This window comes from Equus caballus, chromosome 4 (genome assembly GCF_041296265.1).
Source record: "Equus caballus isolate H_3958 breed thoroughbred chromosome 4, TB-T2T, whole genome shotgun sequence".
NCBI lineage: Eukaryota > Metazoa > Chordata > Mammalia > Perissodactyla > Equidae > Equus > Equus caballus.
Window position 1 is genome coordinate 21281616 of NC_091687.1, and position 23215 is coordinate 21304830.

At 37.3% G+C, this 23215-nt stretch overlaps 1 long non-coding RNA gene across 1 annotated transcript in view; it reads left to right on the forward strand.

Moving 5' to 3' along the window:
- Positions 1-23215, forward strand: part of LOC138923723 (uncharacterized) — a 124343-nt gene that overhangs the window by 25009 nt on the left and 76119 nt on the right. Inside the window, exon 2 of the long non-coding RNA XR_011437766.1 lies at positions 7225-7283. This is a non-coding gene — a long non-coding RNA (uncharacterized lncRNA). The remainder of the gene's footprint in view (positions 1-7224; positions 7284-23215) is intronic.

Below are 23215 nucleotides of genomic sequence, written 5' to 3' on the forward strand. Positions count from 1 at the left end.
AGGAGAGAAGAAGCTCTTGAGGATGGTTGCATCTTTGAAGTAGCTGGCTACAGGACCAGGCTGGTGAGTCTGTCTTCTTTGGAATTAGAGAGATGTATGAGGAATGGAAAGAGCATGCCCTTTGGGATCAGAGCTCAAATTTCAGCTCTTCAGTTTACAAGCTGTGCATTGCTGGGGGTGGTTGCAAGAATTCTCTGACTTTCAGCTTTCTCATTGTCAAGTGGAGATGATGACACCTGTATTATAATGTAAGTGACGTCCGTCCCACAGTGTGAGAGTTCAGTGTGTTCCAGGTCTTTTCTGTCTAATATGGTACCACTAGCCGCATACTGCTGTTAAGCACATACAATGTGGCCAGTATCACAAATTGAAATGATGCTGTTTTGAATATATTGGGTTAAATTAAACCTATTACTAACACTAATTTCTCCTCTTTCCTTTTATATTTTTAATGCGGCTACCAGAAAGTTAAAAATTACATATGTGGCTCTCATATGTTTGTTAAATAGTGCTGTCCTAGATATTCTTCTTATCTGAAAAGGGCTGATGACCTAGGTGAACTGTTAAGATGAAAACAGTGGTCAGAACTCTCAACTAACTAGGGAATAAGCTGAGAGAATGTTCTGGAATAACCAAATGTGTAAAAGGGATTGCAGAGAAAGAAAAGACTGGAGAGAGGAGAGGGGCTAGATGTTTGAACCGATGACTGGAAAAATGCTAACAAGTAATCGCATTGACTTCAGCTGAGGGGAGAGCATGGCTCTGCAGTTTGGGGAGGGCAGTTTGTTTCTGTGTCTTGCTGAATCAGAGTGAACTACAGTATTTGTCATGTTGAAGGGTCAGAAGTGTGTTGTGGAGAGGCCTGAGTTGGCTGGATCTGGTTTACCTTGAGAATGGGCACGTTAGCAGTAGGTAAGACCCACTGAAGTGGTGCAGAGGGGTGCAGGCAACACAGGGTGCACCATTCCTCCCACAGATTCCCCTTCCCACCTCCACAGGGGACTCCACACCCGAAATTCCAGTGGTGAGTCACGTGGAAGATCTCTCTTCCCCAATGCTCCTGCCTCCCGTCCTAGCGGGACAGTTTGTACCCTGCCTGGCAGAGCCTGTTTCAGCGTGTGGAAGATGTTGTATGCAGTTTTCTCTTTAAACTGCAGAGTAAAACATTTCTTTTTAGGAGCTCTGAAGAACTGGAAAAATTAGATTACAGGAAAATGTAGTGAAAATATCTAATTATGGTTAAATTTAAAAAGCCCAACTGGAAGGCCAGAGGGAGAGTGAAATTGAGGAGAAAGAAAGATGTGCTTTAGACCTAATGCAGTTTGGTTTGTAAGCTCAATTTAAATGTTTACTTCTACGGCTTCAACATTTTATTGCCATTTTTTCCTCTCGCGGCTTGAGGTTGGTATGGTTCTCCGGAGAGCAGATGGCGGCATCGGCTTATTTTGCTTTCATTGTTGGGCCTGTGGAGTCCACTCAGACACTTCCTCTGAAACCCTCCACTGCCTTACCCTCCTCTTCCCTCTCAGCTGGAGTTGCCCTGTGAATTAGGTCCTTAATTGCACATCCTTCTTTACCTCCGTGGGATCTTTGATGCAGAAGCCTTTACATATGCATTTTTTGGGCTTGAATTTGGTTTTAAACTTGTGTTTGCGCCAACACCCTGTAATCTAAAAGCAGTGCCACAAATAGAATTGAGAGAGAAATTTAAATATAGCCCAGAAGTCTCAGAAGTAATTAAAGTGCTCAGTGATAGAGCAAGTGTTGAGCACCAAGGGAAAAGACAGGAAGCTGGAGCCTAGAGTTATACTAGTTATTTCCATGGTAATTAAACTGTACTTGTTCACTAAAACTAGTAGGCTCCAATTTGCTCGCACTTCACAATTCCGCTGACTTTTTCTAGGACCGTCTGGGTTAAGCATTGAGACTCTGATGACTTCACCAGCTTCACTCTGTGTAGAAGAAATTAAAATGGTAAGTTAGGATTGGAGCTTCAGCCCTCTTGTAGAAGGTGCCCCAGCACCCCACCAACAGTGTGTGGCATTAATTTTCTATGACTGCTGACAGATGCACACGCTGCCGTACCTGGGCAATGGAAATGTGAGCTTTGGAAGCAGAAAACACCAGGTGGAAATCATGCTGAGGCCACTAGCTGGTTGTGTCATCCTGGGCAACTTCTTAGTCTCTACATAGGATGTCCTCAGCTATAAAATGTAGTTAATCATTTACATTCCCAGGTATTTTGAGTACAGCATGAAAATGTCTTTGTGAAGCACAATGCCTTTTGCTTGGTGGACAGGGCACCTGGTGAATCCTGGTTGCTTTTCCTTAACTCATTGCTTTCTCTCTCACTGGTCACATTCTAGGCATAGCCATATGGGGTTAGGGATTGGTGTGCACCATTTGTCTGATCTGTGTATGTGTGTGTGCGTCAAATCCAATTTTTTCAGTGAAGGATGAATCTATTATCTTGAACTCATTAATACATTATTTTAACCAAGGGAGCTAATTAGGCCAAATAATCGCATGTGTATCAGGTTTGATGTAACCTCATAAGGTAGGCTTGAAAGTAGAGTAGACCCTAGGCCCTGTTTAAGGGCATGCTCCCTGGACTCCAGAATCCAATGTTCCCCTCGTACTTGGAGCCTTGAATGCAGCGGTAGAATAAAAAGAATGTTGGAGTCAATTAATGTCTTAGCTCCTGTCATCAAAAGAAACTGAGGACCTGTGGGTAACAACAATGGCTCTGGAGTGTGACTTCCTGCCAATTACAAGCTGTTGAATTTTTGGTAGGGAACTTATGATTATGTCTCAGTTTTGTCATCTTAAAATGGGATAATAGTAACTATCTCATAGGGTAATTATGAGAATTAAGTCACTTAATGCATGCAGAGTGCTTAGCATAAAACCTGCTGCATAGTATTCTCTCAATAGATAGAAATTATTATTACTATTGTTATTAATGCTATTCTAATTATTATTAAAGTCCTACTCTCAAGACTCCTGGAGCCACCCTGATTCCTGTCCTTTTGTGATCCTGGTTTTCTACCATTCTTCTTGATTCTGTTTGTACTCAATAAGCTTCCAAAGATTCCTTTTCTAATTACATTAGCCACAATCATTTTTCTCCAGTTACTCTAACAAGATACAGATGTTTGATCAGGGGAGCAAACCCTAATATTAAAATACTTTCCAACTAAGCCTCAAACGTTGTCTTTCATACTTGACTCATGGCTGTCTGTACTAATTTGAGAAAAATCTTCAAATTTCCTTTATTTAAAATTTCTAATGTAAGTCTTCTTGGAGTCAGTTTTACTGTGGTTTTTTTCACTTGTTACTTTAGTTTTCCGTTCCTAGATAAGTAGGAAGAAAAGGAGTTTTGGAAGTAGAAAGCGGAGTCATAAAACATTCTATAGGGATTCACCACGAGGATCACCTTCCAATCTGGAAAAATTGATTCTGGCAAACCCACTTCTAGAACATGCCCTCATTATGTACTGTCTCCTGTTCTTATTCAAACTCCTATTTCATAAAATAACTCTCCATCCACTAAGCCAGAGCTTACTTTAAGCTGTGGGTTTAATAAGAATTATTGAGTTTTCTCCCCACTGGCAGATTTCAAGTCATACGTGGGCTTGTTGTATTTTTGCTTGAATTTATCTCAGAATTTTTAGTATTGCCATTTGCAGTTATAGAAGGAGAAGTGCTGTCAGTTCAGACCTGTTTTAGAGGTTTTTATTGCTTTTGACAACACCAGTATGAAACTGATTCTCTTTCTCCCTTTATTTTTCTTTTTCATCCTCTTCTCTCATTCTTGGAACTATTAATATTTTGAATTACTTATGTAAGTAAATCAGGAATTCTATCTTTTATTTAGCTAAAAATACGTTAGCATCTTAAGTCCATTTGATTTCTTATTGGAAACGTAAATCTACAGGTCTTGCTCAAGCTTTCCAGTGGGCTTGGATGCAGCAACGGAGGAGATTGTCAGCTCCGCGACAGGGCGCCTCCTGCACCTCATTGCTCCACCTGAAGGTGACTGTGTAGGAGGTGTTGCATGTGCATAAGCCATAATGCTCTTTGGGACTTCAGTGCTGTGTGCATATTCCTGACTTTGTAGAATTGAAACACCACGGTCAGACTTTTATACTGGTTTATGAACAAAGTTTCATGTTGTATTCAGTGACAATTATATAGCTTTTCCTGGGAGGTATGACTCAGGTTCAATTGTTACGCCACATCATCACTCAAAACATCTCTTAAGCATAGAATTGTATTTTTTGAACTATTAATGTATTGCAATTGTGAAAATCGTGGTTGTGTTTCAGTTGCAGAGATACAGTTTGATAAATTACTACAGGAGGGATAAGCAAAACCAGATATTTATGTTTACGTTACGGTAACAGAAATATCACTCAACTTCTATCTATGCCTCTTGCCTCTCTCTTTTTTTTTCTGTAATGGTAATTGTCATGGCAATTCTTTCTGTATTTACAGGCTTTTTACACTTTCTAGTGAGCCAATTTTTCCCATATGGTACAGCCTTTGCAATCATCATTTTTAATTCTAATGAGTGAACATCCTTAATTTCCTTAAACATTCCTTTTTTCCTTTGTGTTTTCTTTCCAATTTTACATGGTAATATATAATACTGAAATGAGGATATTGTACATATAATTATTATCTATAACATGAGTTATTTTAAAAGGTGGAACTACTTATTCAAAGGTATGAATAGTTATATTTTTCTAGATAAATACTGTCAATGAATCATAATAATTTATAAAGCAGTTTTAAACAGTACTTACTTTTCATCTAGTTGCTAAAACAGGATGCTTTGTCATATAGAGACAAACAAAAGCATATAGAAAGAATGCAAACTCAATCTCTGTGTGGGGATGTAAGTGAAATAAAAAAGGGATGGAAACTCGTGACGTAATTTACATGTTTTATGGAATTCACAATACTTTAAATTAGATAATATCACCATCTTTCATTTTATTATCACTTTACCTCAACAGTGCGTTCACTTGGTTTTCTTCCTACTTTGTGGCCTATTGAATCAGGATCAAGTCAAGTGGTTCCTGTTCATCTCCTGACTTCTAAATGCTGGAGTACCCTAGGGCTAAGTCCTTAGATTTGTTCTCTCACCAATTATATTTACCTCCTTGGTGACCTCATAGAGCCTCATGGCTTTAAGTACCATCTATAAGTACCATCATGTGCTGTGTAATGATGTTTCAGTCAGTGATGGACTATATATACAACAGTGGTCCCATAATATTAGTACCATAAAGCCTAGGTGTGTAGTAGGCTATACCATCTAGGTTCTAGGTGTACATCTATGATGTTTACACAACAATGAAATCGCCTGACAACATGATTCTCAGAATATGACCCCGTTGTTAAGCGACACGTGACTGTACTATATACACATGACATTTCAAATTATGTTAGAATTCTGCATCTAACAGTCAACTCAGATCTCCACTTGAATGTGGATTAGGCATCTCAAAATGTTCATGATGGAATTTCAGACCATTTGCCTAAACAACTCCTCTCACAGTCCTTTCCGTCACTTAAAATCCACTCCATTTGCTCATGTCAAGAAGCTTGGAGTCATCATGGTCTCCTTTTTGTCACTCATACCAAACAAGGCCAAGTGCAGCCTATAACCTGTCTGACCTCATCTCCGAACACTGTTTTGCCATTCCTATATGTATCCATGTCTGTTTCTGCCCTGTCTCCTCCCAGGGCTCGTACACAGGTGGCCTTTGCCTGAATGCTTGCTCCCAAGACATCAGCAGGATGCTCCTTCACCAGCTCCGTGAAGAAGAGGGCTTTTGTCTGTTTTGCTCCGTCATGTATCCCCACTACCTAGAAACATGCCTGACAACTAGTAGGTGCCAGATAAATCTTTGTTGAAAGGATCATGGGAAAACTATTACAGGTTAGGTAAATTACTCCAGAGTTACAAACCTATCACTTGGTAGATCTGGAATTAACCTAAGTCTGGCTGGCACCATATCCATATGCTTTGTTTCACATGACATAAAACAATTTGAGATGTTCCTCCTTTTCTAGTCTCTGAATTTGTCTTTTACCTGAAGCTTTGTAAACGTGTAAAATCATCTGGGTTTGTGTTTTATTTGTCAGAATATTTACAGATTCAAATTCTTTAATTGTTACATGACTACTCTGGTTTTCTGTTTCTTTTTGAGTCAGTTTTTCAAAGCTATATTGTGTAGAATTTATTTCTTCTAGGTTTTTCTATTTGTTGTCATAAAGTTGTTTATAATGGTTTTGGGGGGCCCCAGAACCATCCACTAGTTCAGTGATCCAGTGGAAGGACTCACATGCCTCAGCATAATGTTATAATCACAATAGGATTTATCACAGCAAAGGATACAGTTCAGGAATAGCAAGAAAAACATACCCATGAGCAAAGGCTAGATGGTCAGGTGCAGGCTTCTAAGTAGATAGCCCCTCCCTGCAAGGATTGCACGGTCATGCTTTGCTTTCCAGCTGCAAGCCACGGAGACAGGTGTGAGATGTCTTCACCCAGGGAAGCCCACTCGGATCTAGGAGTTCAAGGTTCTTTTAAAGCCTTAAAGTAGCTCTTTGACGGGTCATAGTGTTATGACAAAGTAGGTGCACTTGGTGAAGCTTCGCAATTATTTTAAATGATACTGCCAGCCTGAGACATCCTGATCCACTGCCTTGGGCATACAGAATAAAGTCCTAATCCCTGACTGCTTGAACAATCCAGAGATTAAGTTCTAGGACTTTGAGCAAGGCACAGTGCCAAGGCTCCAGGTGTCCCCAGAGAGAAGCAAGAGTTGAGAAAAGCAGATCTGCTGTGTACACTCTTTCCCCACAATAATACCCTCTTATCTTTTCCACCACAGCATTTACAGATTTTTTTTCTAAAATTGCTCATTTTTGTTGAGACCTTTTGCTTAATCATTCGTGATAGAATTTTATGCCTTTCATTTCAAAGAAAAATTTTTTTCTTTATCAGTCCTCAGTAGTCTATTCTGTAATATTAGATATTCTATAATATTCAATAAAAATTTATTATAAAAACCTAAATTTTAAAATATAATATCTAACTATATGTTTTATTTATGTTATATTTATAAGTATTATAAATATAATATACATAATCTAATCCATTCTATATTATTAATTTTGTCTGTTATTTTCACCCTTTTTTCCTACCAGATTTTTGGAGTTACTTTATTGAGGCCTCATTGATGTCCTGGTGGTTGGTCATACTTTCGGTAAATACTGCATGCGTGCCTGGAAGTGATGCATGTTCTTTAACTGCTGGGTGCAGTGTTCTCACCGTGTCCGTTAGATCAAACTTGTTAGTGTTGTCCAAATCTTCTACAGCTCTCTAGCTTTTTTCATTTGTATGCTTGCTTGATTTGTAAAATACAAAAGCAGCTCTGTTAAATCCTCCCTTTATGGTAATTTGTCCATTTCTCCTTGTAGTTCTGTGATTTTTTGTTGGATATTTTGATGATATATTACTCCATGCGTACAGGTTTACAATGGTTTATCTAACAATTCTATGAAGATTTTATCATTATCTTTTGACACTTTATGTGTAGAAATGCATTTTTTCTTAAATTCTCTATCTGTTATGAATGTTGCTCCAGTAGTATTCTTTTGATGGTCTTTGCCTGAATATTTCTCATTAATTTTACCTGTAAACATTTTGTATAATTGCATGCCTGTACTTGGCAACTTGGTAAAGCCCCTCCCTAGCTTTATTACATATTTTCTTATCCCTTTATGTGAGACTATCTTTAGGAATTATGCTCAGTACTAAGCATTTTGTAGATTATGGTTCAAATATTTTTAACTTGACTCAGTGCTGCCAAACTGTTTTCTGGAATGTCTTCACCGGTCTGCCTTCTCCCAGCAGTTCACGTCAGCTTACTTTTCTATACCTCCATTCCTGCTGAGACTGGCATTTTCCAGATTTTTAAGTTTCCGGATCTAATTTGTGTATAGTGATATGTTTTCGCTGTAATGCGTATTTCTCTGATTACTCTTCAATCTGAACATCTTTTCATATTTTTATAGACTGTTAGGTTTACTTGTCTGTGAATTATCTTTATAATATTTACCCTTTTTAAAATTAGAATAATTGTGTTTTTATTATTTGCAAGATTTTATTTCCTATTCCAGAGATTAATCTCTTTCATTTGGGTATTAACAATATCTTCTCCCAGTTTGACATGTTTTTATAAACTTTATTGAATAAAAAGTATTCAATTGGGTACCAAGTTTCAATTGTGCTGGATGAGTAAGGTGTAGAGATCTACTGTACAACATAGGCTATAGTTAACAATAAGGTTAAAATTAGTAAAGAAGGTAAATTTTGTGTTGTGTTCTTACCACAAAACAAAAGCAGGAAAAAAAACAAAAACAAGGGGACACAAGAACTCAGGGAGTGTCGGATGTCTGTTACTCATGGTGGCAATGGTATCATGGGCATTTGCACATGTCCAAACTCATCAAACCATACACATTAAATAAGTGCAGTTCTTTGTGTATCAATTGTACTCAATAAAGCTGTTAAAAATGAAGAGAACTCATTAAACTTTATAGTTAAATTCCCCATTCTCTTTGTTATGGTGTGTACCTTTGATGTTTTCCTTGATAAGCCTTCCTCCTTTCTGTGTCAGAAAAGTGTTCTCCTACAATATTTCCTATTAACTTTGAAAATTTCCTTTTGCATTTAAGTATTTAATATAGCCAGAGTTCACTTTTATGGATGACATTAGGTAGGAAACGTTTTTATTTTTCTCCATTCAATGAACCAATTTTCTCAACATTATCTTAAACCACTCATACTTTTTCTGTTTAATTCTGATGGCATTTTATCAAATGTTAAATTTTCATATACAAACCACTCTAGCTCTTCATCTCTACCTGACTCCACTGCCCTACAGACTGTCCTTGAAGGCCTGTATAAATATATGTATTTGATCAAGATGTCGTAATATATCGTAACATTTGACAAGGAGGTCCTTCCACTTTCCTCTTCTTTTGCTTTTAAGTTGACTTAGAGAATCTTCAATAACATGTTATCTTTAATTTCAGCCCTTTTCCTTGTACATATTTTATACATATAAAAATTAGCATTATATTTGCACATATTTTAACCAAATTTAGGTCCAACTCTACATTATTTTAAGCCTATTTCTCTCACTGATCATTTCCCTATTTCATTTGGTATTCTTGTACATGACTGCTAATCATTCTCTTGAATTTCATCATAGTTTATATGTTCCATATTTTAAAAACCAATTTCTTATTGGCAACGATTTAGATCGTTTCCAATTTTTCACTATTTTAAATTATGCTGCAAAGAACAGCATTGCACATGCATCTTTTTAAACATCTGTGATTGATTCCTTAGGACAAATTGCTAGAATAAAACTCCTTCATCAAAGTGTATGCTGTTTTTTGAGACTTTCTCCTGGTGCTGCCTAATTGCTTTCCAGGCAATTTGTCCTAAGTTATACTTGATAGAAAGAGTATGGAGTGCCCATTTACTCGTACTCTATAATACTGAGAATAATTATTATTGCAATTGTTATAAAAGTTTCCACTTATGTAGGACAAATAGTATGAGGAAATAGTGTAATTACTACTCGTAGATGTTGAACATTTTAAGAATATTTATTGGCCATTTGAATTTATGTGTGCTTTTATTTCCTCTGTTCAGCTTTCTTCTCAGATGCTCATATTTTTCTTATTTATTCTGAAGAGGTTTGTTTCTAATGTTTGAGGGATACTAGCATATCCTTACAAGTGTACACACACACCCATATGTGGCTAACGTATTTTCTAGTTTGTAATTTGCCTTTTGTTTTTATAAAATTTCTTACATGTAGGTCCTAAAATTTTGTATAATTGGGTTTGTAACATTTTCACTTTTTAATTATTTTGTTTGTATTGATACTTAGAAAGCTGTTTTCCTACCTGAGATTTGTTAAATATTGATCACATTTTCTTCCGAGTTTTGCAATGCTCTTTATATTTATATGATTTCAATCCCAGTTTTGTTGCTGTAGTCTCACATACAGATTTTATTCCAGATTTTGTCTATTTTTCCTATTCAGTTGTTACTTTTTACATTTGCATTAAGTTGCATTTACATGTTAACAATACTTAGTCATACAACTCTATACTTAACAGATATTGTTGCTCTGGGACACTCTTCTGTGCCAATGCCTCCCAATCTGGAATGATTTGATTTGACTTATTTCTCATTTAACCAGATCACATCTTTGAGATATTACTCTTTCGGAAAGTTAAAACGTTTGTCCCTACCTACACGGCCACACATAGCAGCACTTAACTGGGAGTAAAATACGTTACTCCCAGTCATTTCCCACCAAACCTGTAGACATCTATGAGCTGTCTTTTGACAGTTGTGTTGTGGAGGAATCTGAGACTCATTTTATTTGTCTGCTTATCTACTGATAACTTTTTTCCGTATCTCAATGCCTATAATTGTTTAAAACTTGGAATTTAAAAGTGCCAGAATATCTATGGAAATATAGAAATATATTTCCCCCCCCATTATTTTAAATTAACAGTTTGTTATCTTTTCCAATCTCCATAGGCCATATTCAGCTCAGGGAAGTTATCTTCAATTCACCCATCCATTCATGCATCCATCCACCCATCCATCCATCCGTTAATCCATCTATCCATCCATCATCCATCCATCCATTAATTCAACGATACTTTGTGTCTATTATGTCTAGGTGCTGGAAATGTCATAGGACAGGGTTTCTCAACCTCGGCACTATATATGTTTTTGACTGCATAATTTTTCATTGGGGGGCCTGTCCTGTGCATTGTAGGATGTTTTGTAGCATTTCTGGCCCCCACCAAGTAGGTGAGATCCCCTCAAGTTGTGTCAACCAAAGAAGTTTCCAGATATTGCCTGATATTCCTCTGGGGGCAAAGTTGTGCCCGATTGAGAACCATTACACTAGGCAATGAAACAGATAACATGTCTACCCTGATGGGGTAATTGAGAAGAGACATAAAATAAGCAAACACATTAGTACATTGTGTGTTCTCTATGAGCAGTGCTGTGAAGACAAGTGGAGCAGAGCCAGTGGAATAGAGGGTTCTTGGAAGGCAGGCAGATGTGCAGATGCAGGACCTGAGAGTTTGAGGGAGGCCAGGAGGAGGAGAGGCAGTGGGTCAGGTGAGGGTCTGGGCATGAGCAATACAGAGTCCCCAGAAGGGGGTGCTTGATGAGCTCCAGGAGTGAAGTGCCACTGCAGCTGGGCTCAGTGAGCAAGGGAGGGAGACAGGTCAGGGAGGAAGGGGGGCCTCTCAGTGGACAGCCAGTGGGCTGGGCCAGGACTTTTGCTTTTCATCTAAGTGAGAAAGGAAACCACTGGAAGGCTTTGGATCAGGGGAGTGGCACACTTATTGTTTTGATTGTTGTTTTTTTCCTTTTTCTCTACTTCTTGGCTTCCTGTTATATTGAGGATGGATTTTCTGGCTCTGTTTTTCCTGTTTATTTTATATGTTTATATGCCTACTTTTACCTGTTAAGCTTTTTGTACCCTGATCCTGAGCTTTAGGGTGATTTCTTATACTTGTCTTCTCCTTTCCTAATTCAGCCTCCGAGTGTCCAATCAAGTATTCTTGCCCACACCGCAACTTTAAATTTGGCAACTAGAATTTTTCATTTCCACTGGATCTTTCTTGACCTCAGATGGCTCTGCCTTCATGACTGTCTGTGAGAGTTTCATATACACCACAGCCTTTGAACGATGTAGAAGGTGATGCAGAGTTTGTCACATTTCCTATTTTTTCTCTCAGAGAAAATCTATAGAGAGCTCTGCATCAACTTCTTTACTTGCTCCTTATTTCACAGCTGGTTCATTCAAATGTATTCTTCTGGAGAAGAATGCCTATGCTCTTCAAACAAGGACTCAGACAGCTTCTGTCCAGATTGTTCATTGATAGGGAAAAGTTTAAATTTACTATAAACTTCGTTTTCTGTTAAGAATCTTCATTTCTGTGAATTTTCTTTGTGTCTTTGGTAGGGTACTATACAGGTAGGTAGGGACATAGTCAGTTCCATGTACAGTCATCAGAATGACCTGTGGACCTCCCTGTAGCCTAGGCTGAGCACTCTCAGAATTGTTCCTGGGTCCAGATGTGCTCCCAGCACTCCTCACTTTCAGTTCTGGCATCTCCTGAGCAGGGATATTGGTGGGCTTCTGCCAAGTCTCTGTTTCCTTCCTGGGAAGCTGCTTTCTCTTTTCTTCACTTCTATCCTGCAGCTGAAGGTCTTACATGCAGCAGAAATGTCTTACATTTCCTGGTGGGGCCTGTCTCACTTCTCTGGTTTCCAGTGTCCACGAGGGTTTTCCCTCTCTTTATATTCTATTATCTCAACGGTTTTCTGAGAGAACAGGAATTAGGCCTTTGCCTACTTTGCTATCTTACCTGGAAGGCTCTTTTTCATAGTCCATCTGTCTTTTTCAGTGGGTGTGACTTTCTATATGGAAACAGTGGAGCACAACCTAGGTATCTGAATGGGAGTCATTTCACACAGTTGAAATGTGAAGGAAGAAATCACTGAGCAGAATGGTTGCTAAGCTGCAAAGCTTGAAAGAAATGTGTGATGACTAAACAGCTCTGGGAGTGTGTTGACTTTTCAGTTCAGGGTACAAAACAACAGACTGTGATAACCCCTGTTTGCCCAGGACTGAAGGGGCCTTTGCACACTGCAGGCTGTGAGGCTGACAGCACCCAAGTGTAGGTAGCATTTCAAAACTTCTGTTGCCCCGTTATTTTCCATTATTTTGCTATTTTAAGCTCTATATATTTATGTGGGATTTTCTTCTCTAAAATGGAAATATATTCACTGTCTTACTTATGATTATAAATAAAATTCAAAAACATTAAATATTAGGAGAAAGTTAAAAAATCTCCATCCAGAGATTGACATCTTATAAAGTTTTTTTCAGATATTTTCTCTCTCAACATAAATAGCACTATATTATGATACATGATAAATTTTAATCTTTTTTTCTCTCTCAAATAAATTTTCTGGATATCTCGTCATATGGATAAATAAGTCTGCATCATCACCCTTGTGGATGAAGATTTTTCTTTTGGACGGATGAGCCATGACTTATTTGTTTCCATTGGTGGAGAGTGATTTCCAGTTTTTCATGATTATAATATCGTTTCAGTAGAGTTTTTTTCTACATCTATCTATGCATGTTTGTCAAATTACTACTATAGGAAAGATTCCTGAAAGTGGCTTGTCTAGATCAAAAGTTACATACAAACACAAGTGTATATGTGTGTGTATAGTGTATATTGCCTATGTTAAGATATATTACATAAATCACATATGACATGAAAAAAATTATAATATAAAATATATATTATATATTTTAGTGAGAAAGTTATACCCACTGGAAGAAATAGATATGTACATATATATGGAATTTTGATATTTGCTGTCAATTGCCTTCCAGAAAGATGTGTCCATTTATGATTCTCAGAATATTTTTAATAAAGTGTTATCTGCAATTTTTTGTATAATTTGCCCCTACAAATAAAATTCTCCCAAAGCTACCTTAAAATGCTTCTGCACAGCAGCTCAACCCCAAATCACTAGGAGGAAGACATCAGACCCCATGAATGTGTAGCCATCTCCTATGTCTGAGATCACCAGTAGCATAATAGGATACTGGATGGGTTTTCTTTCTTGACAAGTCTATATCCTTAATGAGATTTTAGCTTTCTTAAAAGTTGTAGGTATGAGGACTTACCTGTACATCATTTTTATCTAGAACATCTATTCAAATGCTATGCACTTATGATGTTCTCTACAAGTACTTCTAGTCATGCCAGAGGGATACATTTGCCAAACACACAAAATTCATTCTACTCACGTGAAATATCTTGCCAGGGGCAAACTGCTGTTAATGAATGTGACAATTAGAACAAGGAAAATAGAATATGCTACTTATGCCTTCAATCACATATGAGGGGTAAACCAGGATTGTGATGAGCTGGAGTTTTATAACATGTACCCAACTGTTAATTTACAAATATTATGTTCAGGGTTAAAGGACATAAAATGCCTAATAATACATGATATGTGTAGCATACGCATCTGAATTTCCTAGGAAACTGCACTGACTAATATTCAAAGACCGTGGTGGCTGAGGCTTCCTGACAAGCTCTATGGTTCCCCCTCCCCTTCTGGTAAGAGACCCTGGCTTCACCTGACAACTTCTCATAAGTGTGCATGGAGAAACTGTCCCAACAAAAGACTGAAATTCAGGGAGTCAGAGAAACAGACACAAAGTCCATGGGCACTGGTTTTCCCTGCTAAAATCATATACTTTTCTCTCTAATTCATATACTTTTCTCTCTAATTCTCTCTAATTCTTTTTTGCTACCTACCAAATATACAACACACTCCTCACCTCTCAGGAGGGAGGGCATCCTACTGATGGGCAAATGTAAAGTCAGGTGCAATCAGTTAGCACTAATTAACAGCATCTTTTGGTTTGTAAGCCACCTGATCAGCTGAGGTGTTTAAAGGTCTGAGAACTGTGTATGAGCAACCTTGTCACAGTTCTGAGAGGTAAATGGTCCAATTAGTGAGCCAACATTTGGCTCTCACGGCTAAGGATGCTGCTGACCTTTCCTGGTCTGATGATTTCCCACACCTTGCTAACTTTGCAAAAACACCTTCTCTCCTGGTGCCTTGAGCCGTATGCTCAAGTCTGTTATATCTGATTCTCTTTACAGTCTTACCCTTTTATAAGTGAAGGGAGTCAAGAGATTTTGGCCTTTTTTGCCCCAGAGACTAAAGATGAAAGAAGAGGGAGTGTGAGAAATTGTGGGAAAACAAGAAAGCAGGGAGGAATCAGACTCCATGCAATGTTACTGAAAATACCAGAGTTGGGATCCATAGACGAGTCCCTAAGTTAACCATGATGAAAATTAAAATTTTATAGATTTTGAGTTTTTCTGTCTATTATTTCTGTGATGCAGCTGTTTAATGACAATGATTACTCATTAGTTGATGACAATTTAATACATTAAATAGATAGCTTGTCTCAAAATAAAAATGGAAGATTTGATCATCTGTCATATAAATGGAAGCTAATAATAGATCTCAAACAGACTTAAACCTCAAAAACTTCCTCTGCTAATTATTGGGTCTGTTCTCCAACCTCCTCAAGAGTCAGGCTATGAAGATGGAGGGATGAGGCTCCTTGGTGCTCAGTATGAGGTTTGTGCAGGTCTGTCTGTCTGTCTGTCTCTCCTTGTCTCTCTTTTCTCAGAGAATACACTCTCTGATATGTGGTATCTACTCAAGGGAAGAAGGGAACTTTTGAAGGTCAGGACAAGTTCTTGGAGCATTTCCCTGCTTCGTATACTGTTATACTCTTCTACATCACATAATCATCTCAGCAGCTAATGAAAGTCATGGTCCTTCTTACATAAATACATGTACACGCAAAATATCTGGGGGTTCCAGGACTCCTGAAGCTCATCCATGGACCCCAGCATAGAATCCCTGGTTGCAGTGTGAGTAAGGTTTCTGAGAGTGGATAGTAGATGCTGTGTATACCTGCTTCAGCTCGCTTTGGCTGAGAGACTTATGTCAGCTTTGGGACTGATAACTTTTATTCTTCCTCAACTCTTCACATTGATAAAGCTGACAATACATTCTTTACTCTACTAAAAATCTGCTCAGAGACCTCTGGGACATACAATGGCTGTGAATAATAACAGTTTATTGTGTCATTTCATCCCTTCCTAATTTTCCCCTTCCAAAGAAATTTGCTGCAAAAACACAGATGCTGACACGCTGTCTCAATTTCTGGAATTCTAAGGTTCTGCCATCAGGCTAATATTCACATGATTCTGATTGGATATAAAAATTTCTCAATTCATTCTTTCATTTATTTAACTCACCAAGAGCTGTGAGAAGGTGTTCCCTGCCATTCTGATACTCGTACAGGGAGTAGAAGAGTGACCACAAAAGACTTTGCCCTCACCTTTGGGAAACTTGGCAGCTGTAGTGACTACTGATTTGAGATTTGAAGAACCGGGCAATCATTATCTCATTTTTGGCTTATTGACCAATGGCCCACCCTAACTTTGTGAATATAAACCAATTAGGAGGAATTCTTTAGTTTATCATGATAGGCTGCAGGCATCATTCTAGTTTTACTATATAAGACACTCCATCAGATTCCACACAAATCTGTGCCTGGCACATAAAAGCACCCTAAAGATATGTGCCGATTGGTTGGAAATAAAGCGTTTACTACACTGGTGCTTTCATTTGACCCAACATCTCAACATAATGGCTGGTTTCTAAGCTTTAATTCTATACTCTCAGTAGACCTGGGTGCATGAATAGAAGAAATGGTACTGGCTTGGGAAGCAGCAGCCCTGGTTTTAAGGCTGGTGCAACAATCTTACCTGAGACCAGTCAATTTACTGAAAAGATCATGAGAAATGCTAGCTCAGAAAAAATTTCTGGGTGTTACAAGACATAGCTCTAGGTATTTGATTGAAAACAGGGAATTTTTTGGTTATAGTCCTACGTGGAAGGTACTTGGAAGCTGTCTCTCCCATCCTCACAACAATAAAGAACCCAAGCACATTGAAAATCAATTTATTTTTATTTTAGATCCATCAGAGAATTGAGGTCACAGGGAAAATTGCTTCCCTGAAAACTTGAAAGATAGACAGGAAGATACAGAAAATCACAACATATGGGGAGGAGAAATCCAGAAGCAGAGCCCCCAGCTAAAGCCCAAATCTGCAGGAACACTTAAAACTGTGATTCACAAATCGCTGGATGATCAGTGTGGTCAAGAGTTAAAAACTCCAGAGGGGCACAGTTTTATGGGGCCCCTACTTTCACGAGTTTACCTCCAGAATCCCTGCCATCTTCTCACAATGGCATTCAGAAGAAAGTTCCCTGGAGCTTCTGGGAGGGGGAGGGGAGGGGGAAAGCAATCAATTTGAAATACACCTAGCCTTTCTATTCTGCTTTAACAAGGCCTGACTTCATTGGAAACTATTTTATTAAAGCTTAACCTACAGTGGGGAAGGTAAATACTCAAATTCAGCTCCATGCAGCCTTTAACTTGGGGGAAAGAAAATACCCAATGCAGGCTGATTAAAAAGACTGATGTGGTAGTAATTTATGAAGACTAATATAGGACTATAAAATGCTTCTCTCTTCCCCCTACACCTTAGCACCACATCAGTGGGCTCCTATATAATAACACAGGATTATAGCTAAAAGACTTGCAAGCCTCAGACCTTATTTAAGGAGTATCTAGGAACACCCAAAGACAATAGAGTGATGAAAACAAGCACTCTAGAGGAGACTTTAACCTCTGAAAACACAGCTACAGCAAAGAATAAACACAGCAAAATCCTGGCCAGATCAACACAAAAACACACACTGAAAGCTTATCCATCTCAGTTCCCTTTACCCAATACATAATGAACAACTTTCAACAAAAAATTACAAGAAATGATAAAAGTGGGGGAAAAGCACAGAGAAGAGACAAACCAAGCATCAGAATCAAACTGAGATATGGCAGAATTTTTGGAATTATCAAACCAGGAATATAAAATAATGACGATTAAAGACTCTAATAGAAAAAGTGGACAATATGCAAGAACAGCCAGGAAAAGAATCAGTGAGCTTGAAGATATGTCAATAGAAACCCTCAAAACTGAAATACAAAAAGAAAAAAGAACAAAATAGAACAGAATATCCAAGAAGTGTTGGACAATTACAAAAGGTATAACATATGTATAATAGGCTTACCAGAAACAGAAGAAAGACAGAAAAGAACAGAGCAAAGATTTGAAGTAGTAATGGTTGGGACTTCTCCAACATCAATGACAGACACCAAAACACAGATCCAACAGAATATCAAGCAGGCTAAACATAAACAATCAGCACCTTGTCATATCATATTCAAACTCCAGAGAATCAAAGACAAAGAGAAAATCTTGAAAGAAGCCAGAGGGAATAAAGAACACCTTACCTATAAAAGAACAGGGAGAAAGATTAAATTGAAAGTCTTGTCAGAAACAATGCCAGCAAGAAGAGACTGGAGTAAAATACTTAAAGTGTTGCAGAAAAAAACCCAACAACTTAGAAGTCTGTATCCAAAAATATTACCTTTCAAAAGTGAAGGAGAAATGAAGACTTTCTTGGACAAACAAAAACTTAAAAGAATTGTTGCCAATAGATCTGCCTTGTGAGAAATGTTAAAAGAAGTTTTTCAGAGAGAAGAACAATGATATAGGTCAGATACTCAGATGTACATAAAGGAAGAGCATTAGAGAAGGAATAAATGGAGATTAAAAAAATCTTTTATTGTCTTTGTTCTTTTTTTTTTTTTTTAAGATCGGCACCTGAGCTAGCATCTGTTTCTAATCTTTTTTTTCTCTTTCTGCTCCCCAAAGTCCCCCAGTACATAGTTGTATATTTTAGTTGTACATCCTTCTGGCTCTGCTATGTGGGATGCTGCCTCAGCATGGCTTGATGAGTGGTACCAGGTCTGTGCCCAGGATCTGAGCTGGCAAAGCCCTGGGCCCTTGAAGCAGAGCATGTGAACTTAACCACTCGGCCACGAGGCCAGACCTATTTTCTTTTCTTTTTCTTTTCTTTTTTTTTAACAACTGTTGCCAATCTTCTTTTTTTTTTCCCTGCTTTTTCTCCCTGAATCCCCCTAGTACGTTGTTGTATATTTTAGTTGTGGGTCCTTCTAGTTGTGGCACGTAGGACGCTGCTTCAACGTGGCCTGATGAGCAGTGCCATGTCCATGCCCAGGATCCGAACCAGTGAAACCCCAGGTTGCTGAAGCGGAGTGTGCAGACTTAACCACTCGGCCACGGGGCCGGCCATGGCTTTTTCTTTATTCTTAATTGATCTAATAGACAGGAGATTGCTCTAAAAAATAATAGCATCAATGTATTTGGTGACTATAATATGTTTACAAATGAAATGAATTACAGCAACATTATAAGTAATGGAAGGAGGAATTGGGACTACTCTCTTATAATGTACTTTCATTGCCAGTTTAGTGGTATAATGTTATTTGAAAGGGGACTTGGGTTAGTCATAAATATATAATTGCAAACTCGAGGGGTACCACTAAGAAAATTTTAAAGAGTAGTATAATTTATTGGCTAAGACAGGATCGTAAATGGAATATATAAAATGCTCAACTAAAATCGGAGAAAGCAGGAAAAGAGTAGAAGAAAAAGAAAAAAATACTCCCCCCTCCCTCTGAAAAACAAAGAAAAAGGGAAATGAATAAAAACCAGTTCTATATATGGTAGATATTAATCTAACTATACCAATAATCACTTTAAACATCAGTGGTCTAAATACATGAATTAAAAGACAAAGAGCGGATTTTAAAAAAGACACCTGTATTTTGTCTGTAATAAGTCCACTTTAAATACAACGACATAGATTAAAAGTAAAAGGATGGAGACAGATATACCATGCTATCACCAACCAAAAAAAACTGAAGTCAGTATATTAATTTCGGTCAAAGCAGATGTCAGAACAGGGAAAACTGTCAGGGGTAAAGAGGAGAATTGCATGATGATAAAAGGATTAAAACATGAGGCAAAACCTGATAGGACTGCATAGAGGAATAGATGCATTCACCACCAGAGTTGGAGACTTCAACACTCCTCTATCAGTAATTGACATATCCAATAGATAGAAAATCAGCAAGGACATAGTTGAGCTGAACAGTGCCATCAATCAACTGGATCTAATTGACATTTACAGAGTACTTCATCTGACAGCAGCAGGGTACACATGCTTCTCAGGCTTGCATGGAACATTCTCCATTAGATCGCATTCTGGGCCATAAAGCACAACAATTTAAGAGAATAGAAATTGTATAAAGCGTGCTTTCAGACCTCAGAGGTACTAAACTGGAAATTAATAATAAAATATAGATGAAAAATCTCCAAATGTTGGGAAACTAAGAAAAAACACTTCTAAATAATGTATAGATCAAAGAATAAGTTTCAAGAGAAATAAAAAATATTTTGAACTAAATGAAAGCAAAAATACAACCTATCAAAATTTGTGGGATGTTGTGAAAACAGTGATAAAAAGGAAATTTTTAGCTTTGAATGTGAATGTTAGAAAAGGAAAAAAGATCTGAAATCAGTAATCTAAGCTTCCACCTTAGGAAACTAGAAAACGAAGCACAAATTAAATCCTAAGTAAACAGAAGAGAAAATAAAAATCAGAGTAGAAATCAATAAAATTGCAAACAGGAACACAACAGAGAAAGTCAATGCAACCCAATGCTGGTTCTTGAAAAGATCAATACAATTTTTAGAAACCCAACCAGGATAACCAAGAAAGAAACAGAGAAAATACAAATTAATACTATCTGAATAGACTTAAATTTATTAAATAAATTGAATAAAAAATTAATTACCTTCCAAAACAGAAAGTACTAAGCCCAGATATTTTCATTGGTGAAGTCTACCAAACATTTAAGGAAGAAATGGTACTAATTCTCTATCATGTACAAAGAAAATAGAAGCAGAGGAATACTTCCTAACTCACTCTATGAAGAAAGCATTACCCTATACAAAAACTGGACAAATACATTACAAGAAAGGAAGACTAAAGACCAATACTTCTCATGAACTTTGATGTAAAAATCTCAGGGCTGGCCCCGTGGAGGAGTGGTTAAATTCATGTACTCTGCTACAGTGGCCCAGGGTTTTTCTGGTTTGGATCCTGGGCATGGACATGGCATGGTTCATCAAGCCATGATGAGGTGTCCTCCCAAATAAGAGGTATTCAAAACTAAAATATACAGCTGTTTACTGGGGGGATTTGAGGAGAAGAAGAAGAAGGAAAAAAAGAAGATTCTCAAAAGATGTTAGCTCAGGTGCCAATCTTTAAGAAAAAAATAGAGACCTGAGAGGGTTTAAATGCTAAATGGGAAAGAGCCAGTAGAGAGGAGGAAAAAAAAAGCTCCAACAAAATATTAGTAAATCAAATCCAACAATGTATATTAAAAAATATACGCTATGACCAAGTGGGATTTACTCCAGGTATGCAAGATTGGTTCAACACTAGAAAATCAGTTATTGTAATTCATTACATCAATAGACCAAAGAAGAAGAATCATATGATCATGTTAATAGATGCAGAAAAAAATTGACAAAATTCAACATTCATTCATGAAAAAAATTCTAAGTAAACTAGGGATAGAAGGAAACTTCCTGAACTTGGTAAAGAACATCTAAAAAATGTCTTAAGCTTGCATCTCAATGCTTTCCCCCTAAGATCAGGAGCAAGGTAGGGTGTTCTCTGTCACCACCGCTATTCAACATCATACTGGAAATCCTAGGTAATGCAATAAGACAAGAAAAGGAAATAAAATGTTACAGATTGGAAAGGAAGAAATAAAACTGTCTTTGTTAGCAGATGATTGAAAGATAAAATAAGCAAAGAAATTACAATTTGCAAAACTATCCTATCACATAATAAAATCACCAATTACATATAAAAAATGAACAAAATAAGCAAAAATTCAGGACCTGAAAATATTTCCTACCTACTCATTATTTTTCAATCTATTTCTATTTGCTCCATTTTTTCCCTAAAAATCTGCAGAAGAGATATTATTAGATATATCCTCAAATATAATTGGAATATTACTGAGGAGTGTGTGGTCATACATGAAGGTTTAATTTCTTTTCAATGATGGGAACCTGCTATTAAATTAGGATAGGTAAAATATTCAGGGAAAGATCCTTTCTGCAGCTCCCAGTACACAGTAAATAAAAGAGATGAATACTTGTATATGCTAAAAATTTAGTAGTCAAATAATTTTGGCATTATTTAAGTTGCTTTTGATTGAACATAACAGAAACTAATGTGAGCTTGTTTAAGCAGCTAAAGAAGGTGTACTGTGGAACAGAAAACACATTCAGGAAAACAACTGGGACTCAGGAACGGAATCTAATACATAACTGGAAAGTTCAGTATCCCTGCAGTACTGTCAACTTTCCACTTTGTTCATTTTGCTCTGCAGACCTCCTTTTGATTAATTTCAATTCGTGTGTAGAAATAGCAATTCTTCCACTATATAGCCATTTTTGTTTCACTTTCAGCTCCGGAGTTTGCATGCTGCTGATTTAGTCATGTGCAAAAAGCAATTAGTTATTTTTTGAATCTAAATTAAATGGAATATCAGAAAAAATATAAATACCCAACATACACACGAGTAGTGCTCATATCATTATTTGTGAAGGAAATGCAATAAGATACCACTTCACACCCACAAGAATGACTACGGTTATAAAGACTGACAATACTTAATGTTGGTGTGGATGTGCAGCAACGGCAACTTGAGCATAGTGCTAATGAGAATGCAGAGATATTTCAGAAAACTGATGTCACTGCTTTGGTCAATAGGCAGTTTCTTATAAACTTAACTCATCACTTCTATACCTGGGTATTTGTGCAAGAAAAATTATGGCATATATCTACATATTTATTCAAGAATGTTCATAGAAGTTTTTATTTATCTGTGTTTTGTACAATAACCCCAAACTGTGAACAATCTAGACATCCAATGGTGGGAGAATAAAATCTATAGTTTGTCCATTCCATGGACTATTACTCATAAAAGAATCTGTGTTATTTTATTTACATGAAGTCCTAGAACAAGCAAAGCTAAACACTGTTGGTAAAAACCATACTGGTCATTGTGGAGGGCAGGAGAAGGACTGTGAAAGGCAAGAGGACATTTTCTGAGGTGATGGAATAGTTTTTCTATACTGACTTGTATCTTGGCTGCATAGATTACACATTTCTTAAACCTCATCAAATCGTACACTTAGGAGTTGTGTATTTTACTATATGTAAATTATATTTCAGTATTTGAAAGTAAGCAACATAATAGATTGAACCATTTGAAATTGTTTATTTTGAACCATTTTTAGCTGCAAAATGGCAATTTTTCTATGGTCCAACCTGTTAATAACTTTGGCCTTGAAAAAGAGAAGTGAAAATTGCCTTTAAGACTTTTTTCTACAACTACAAGAGAGGAGATGAGAGAAGGAGAAAGAGGTAATCTAGAAA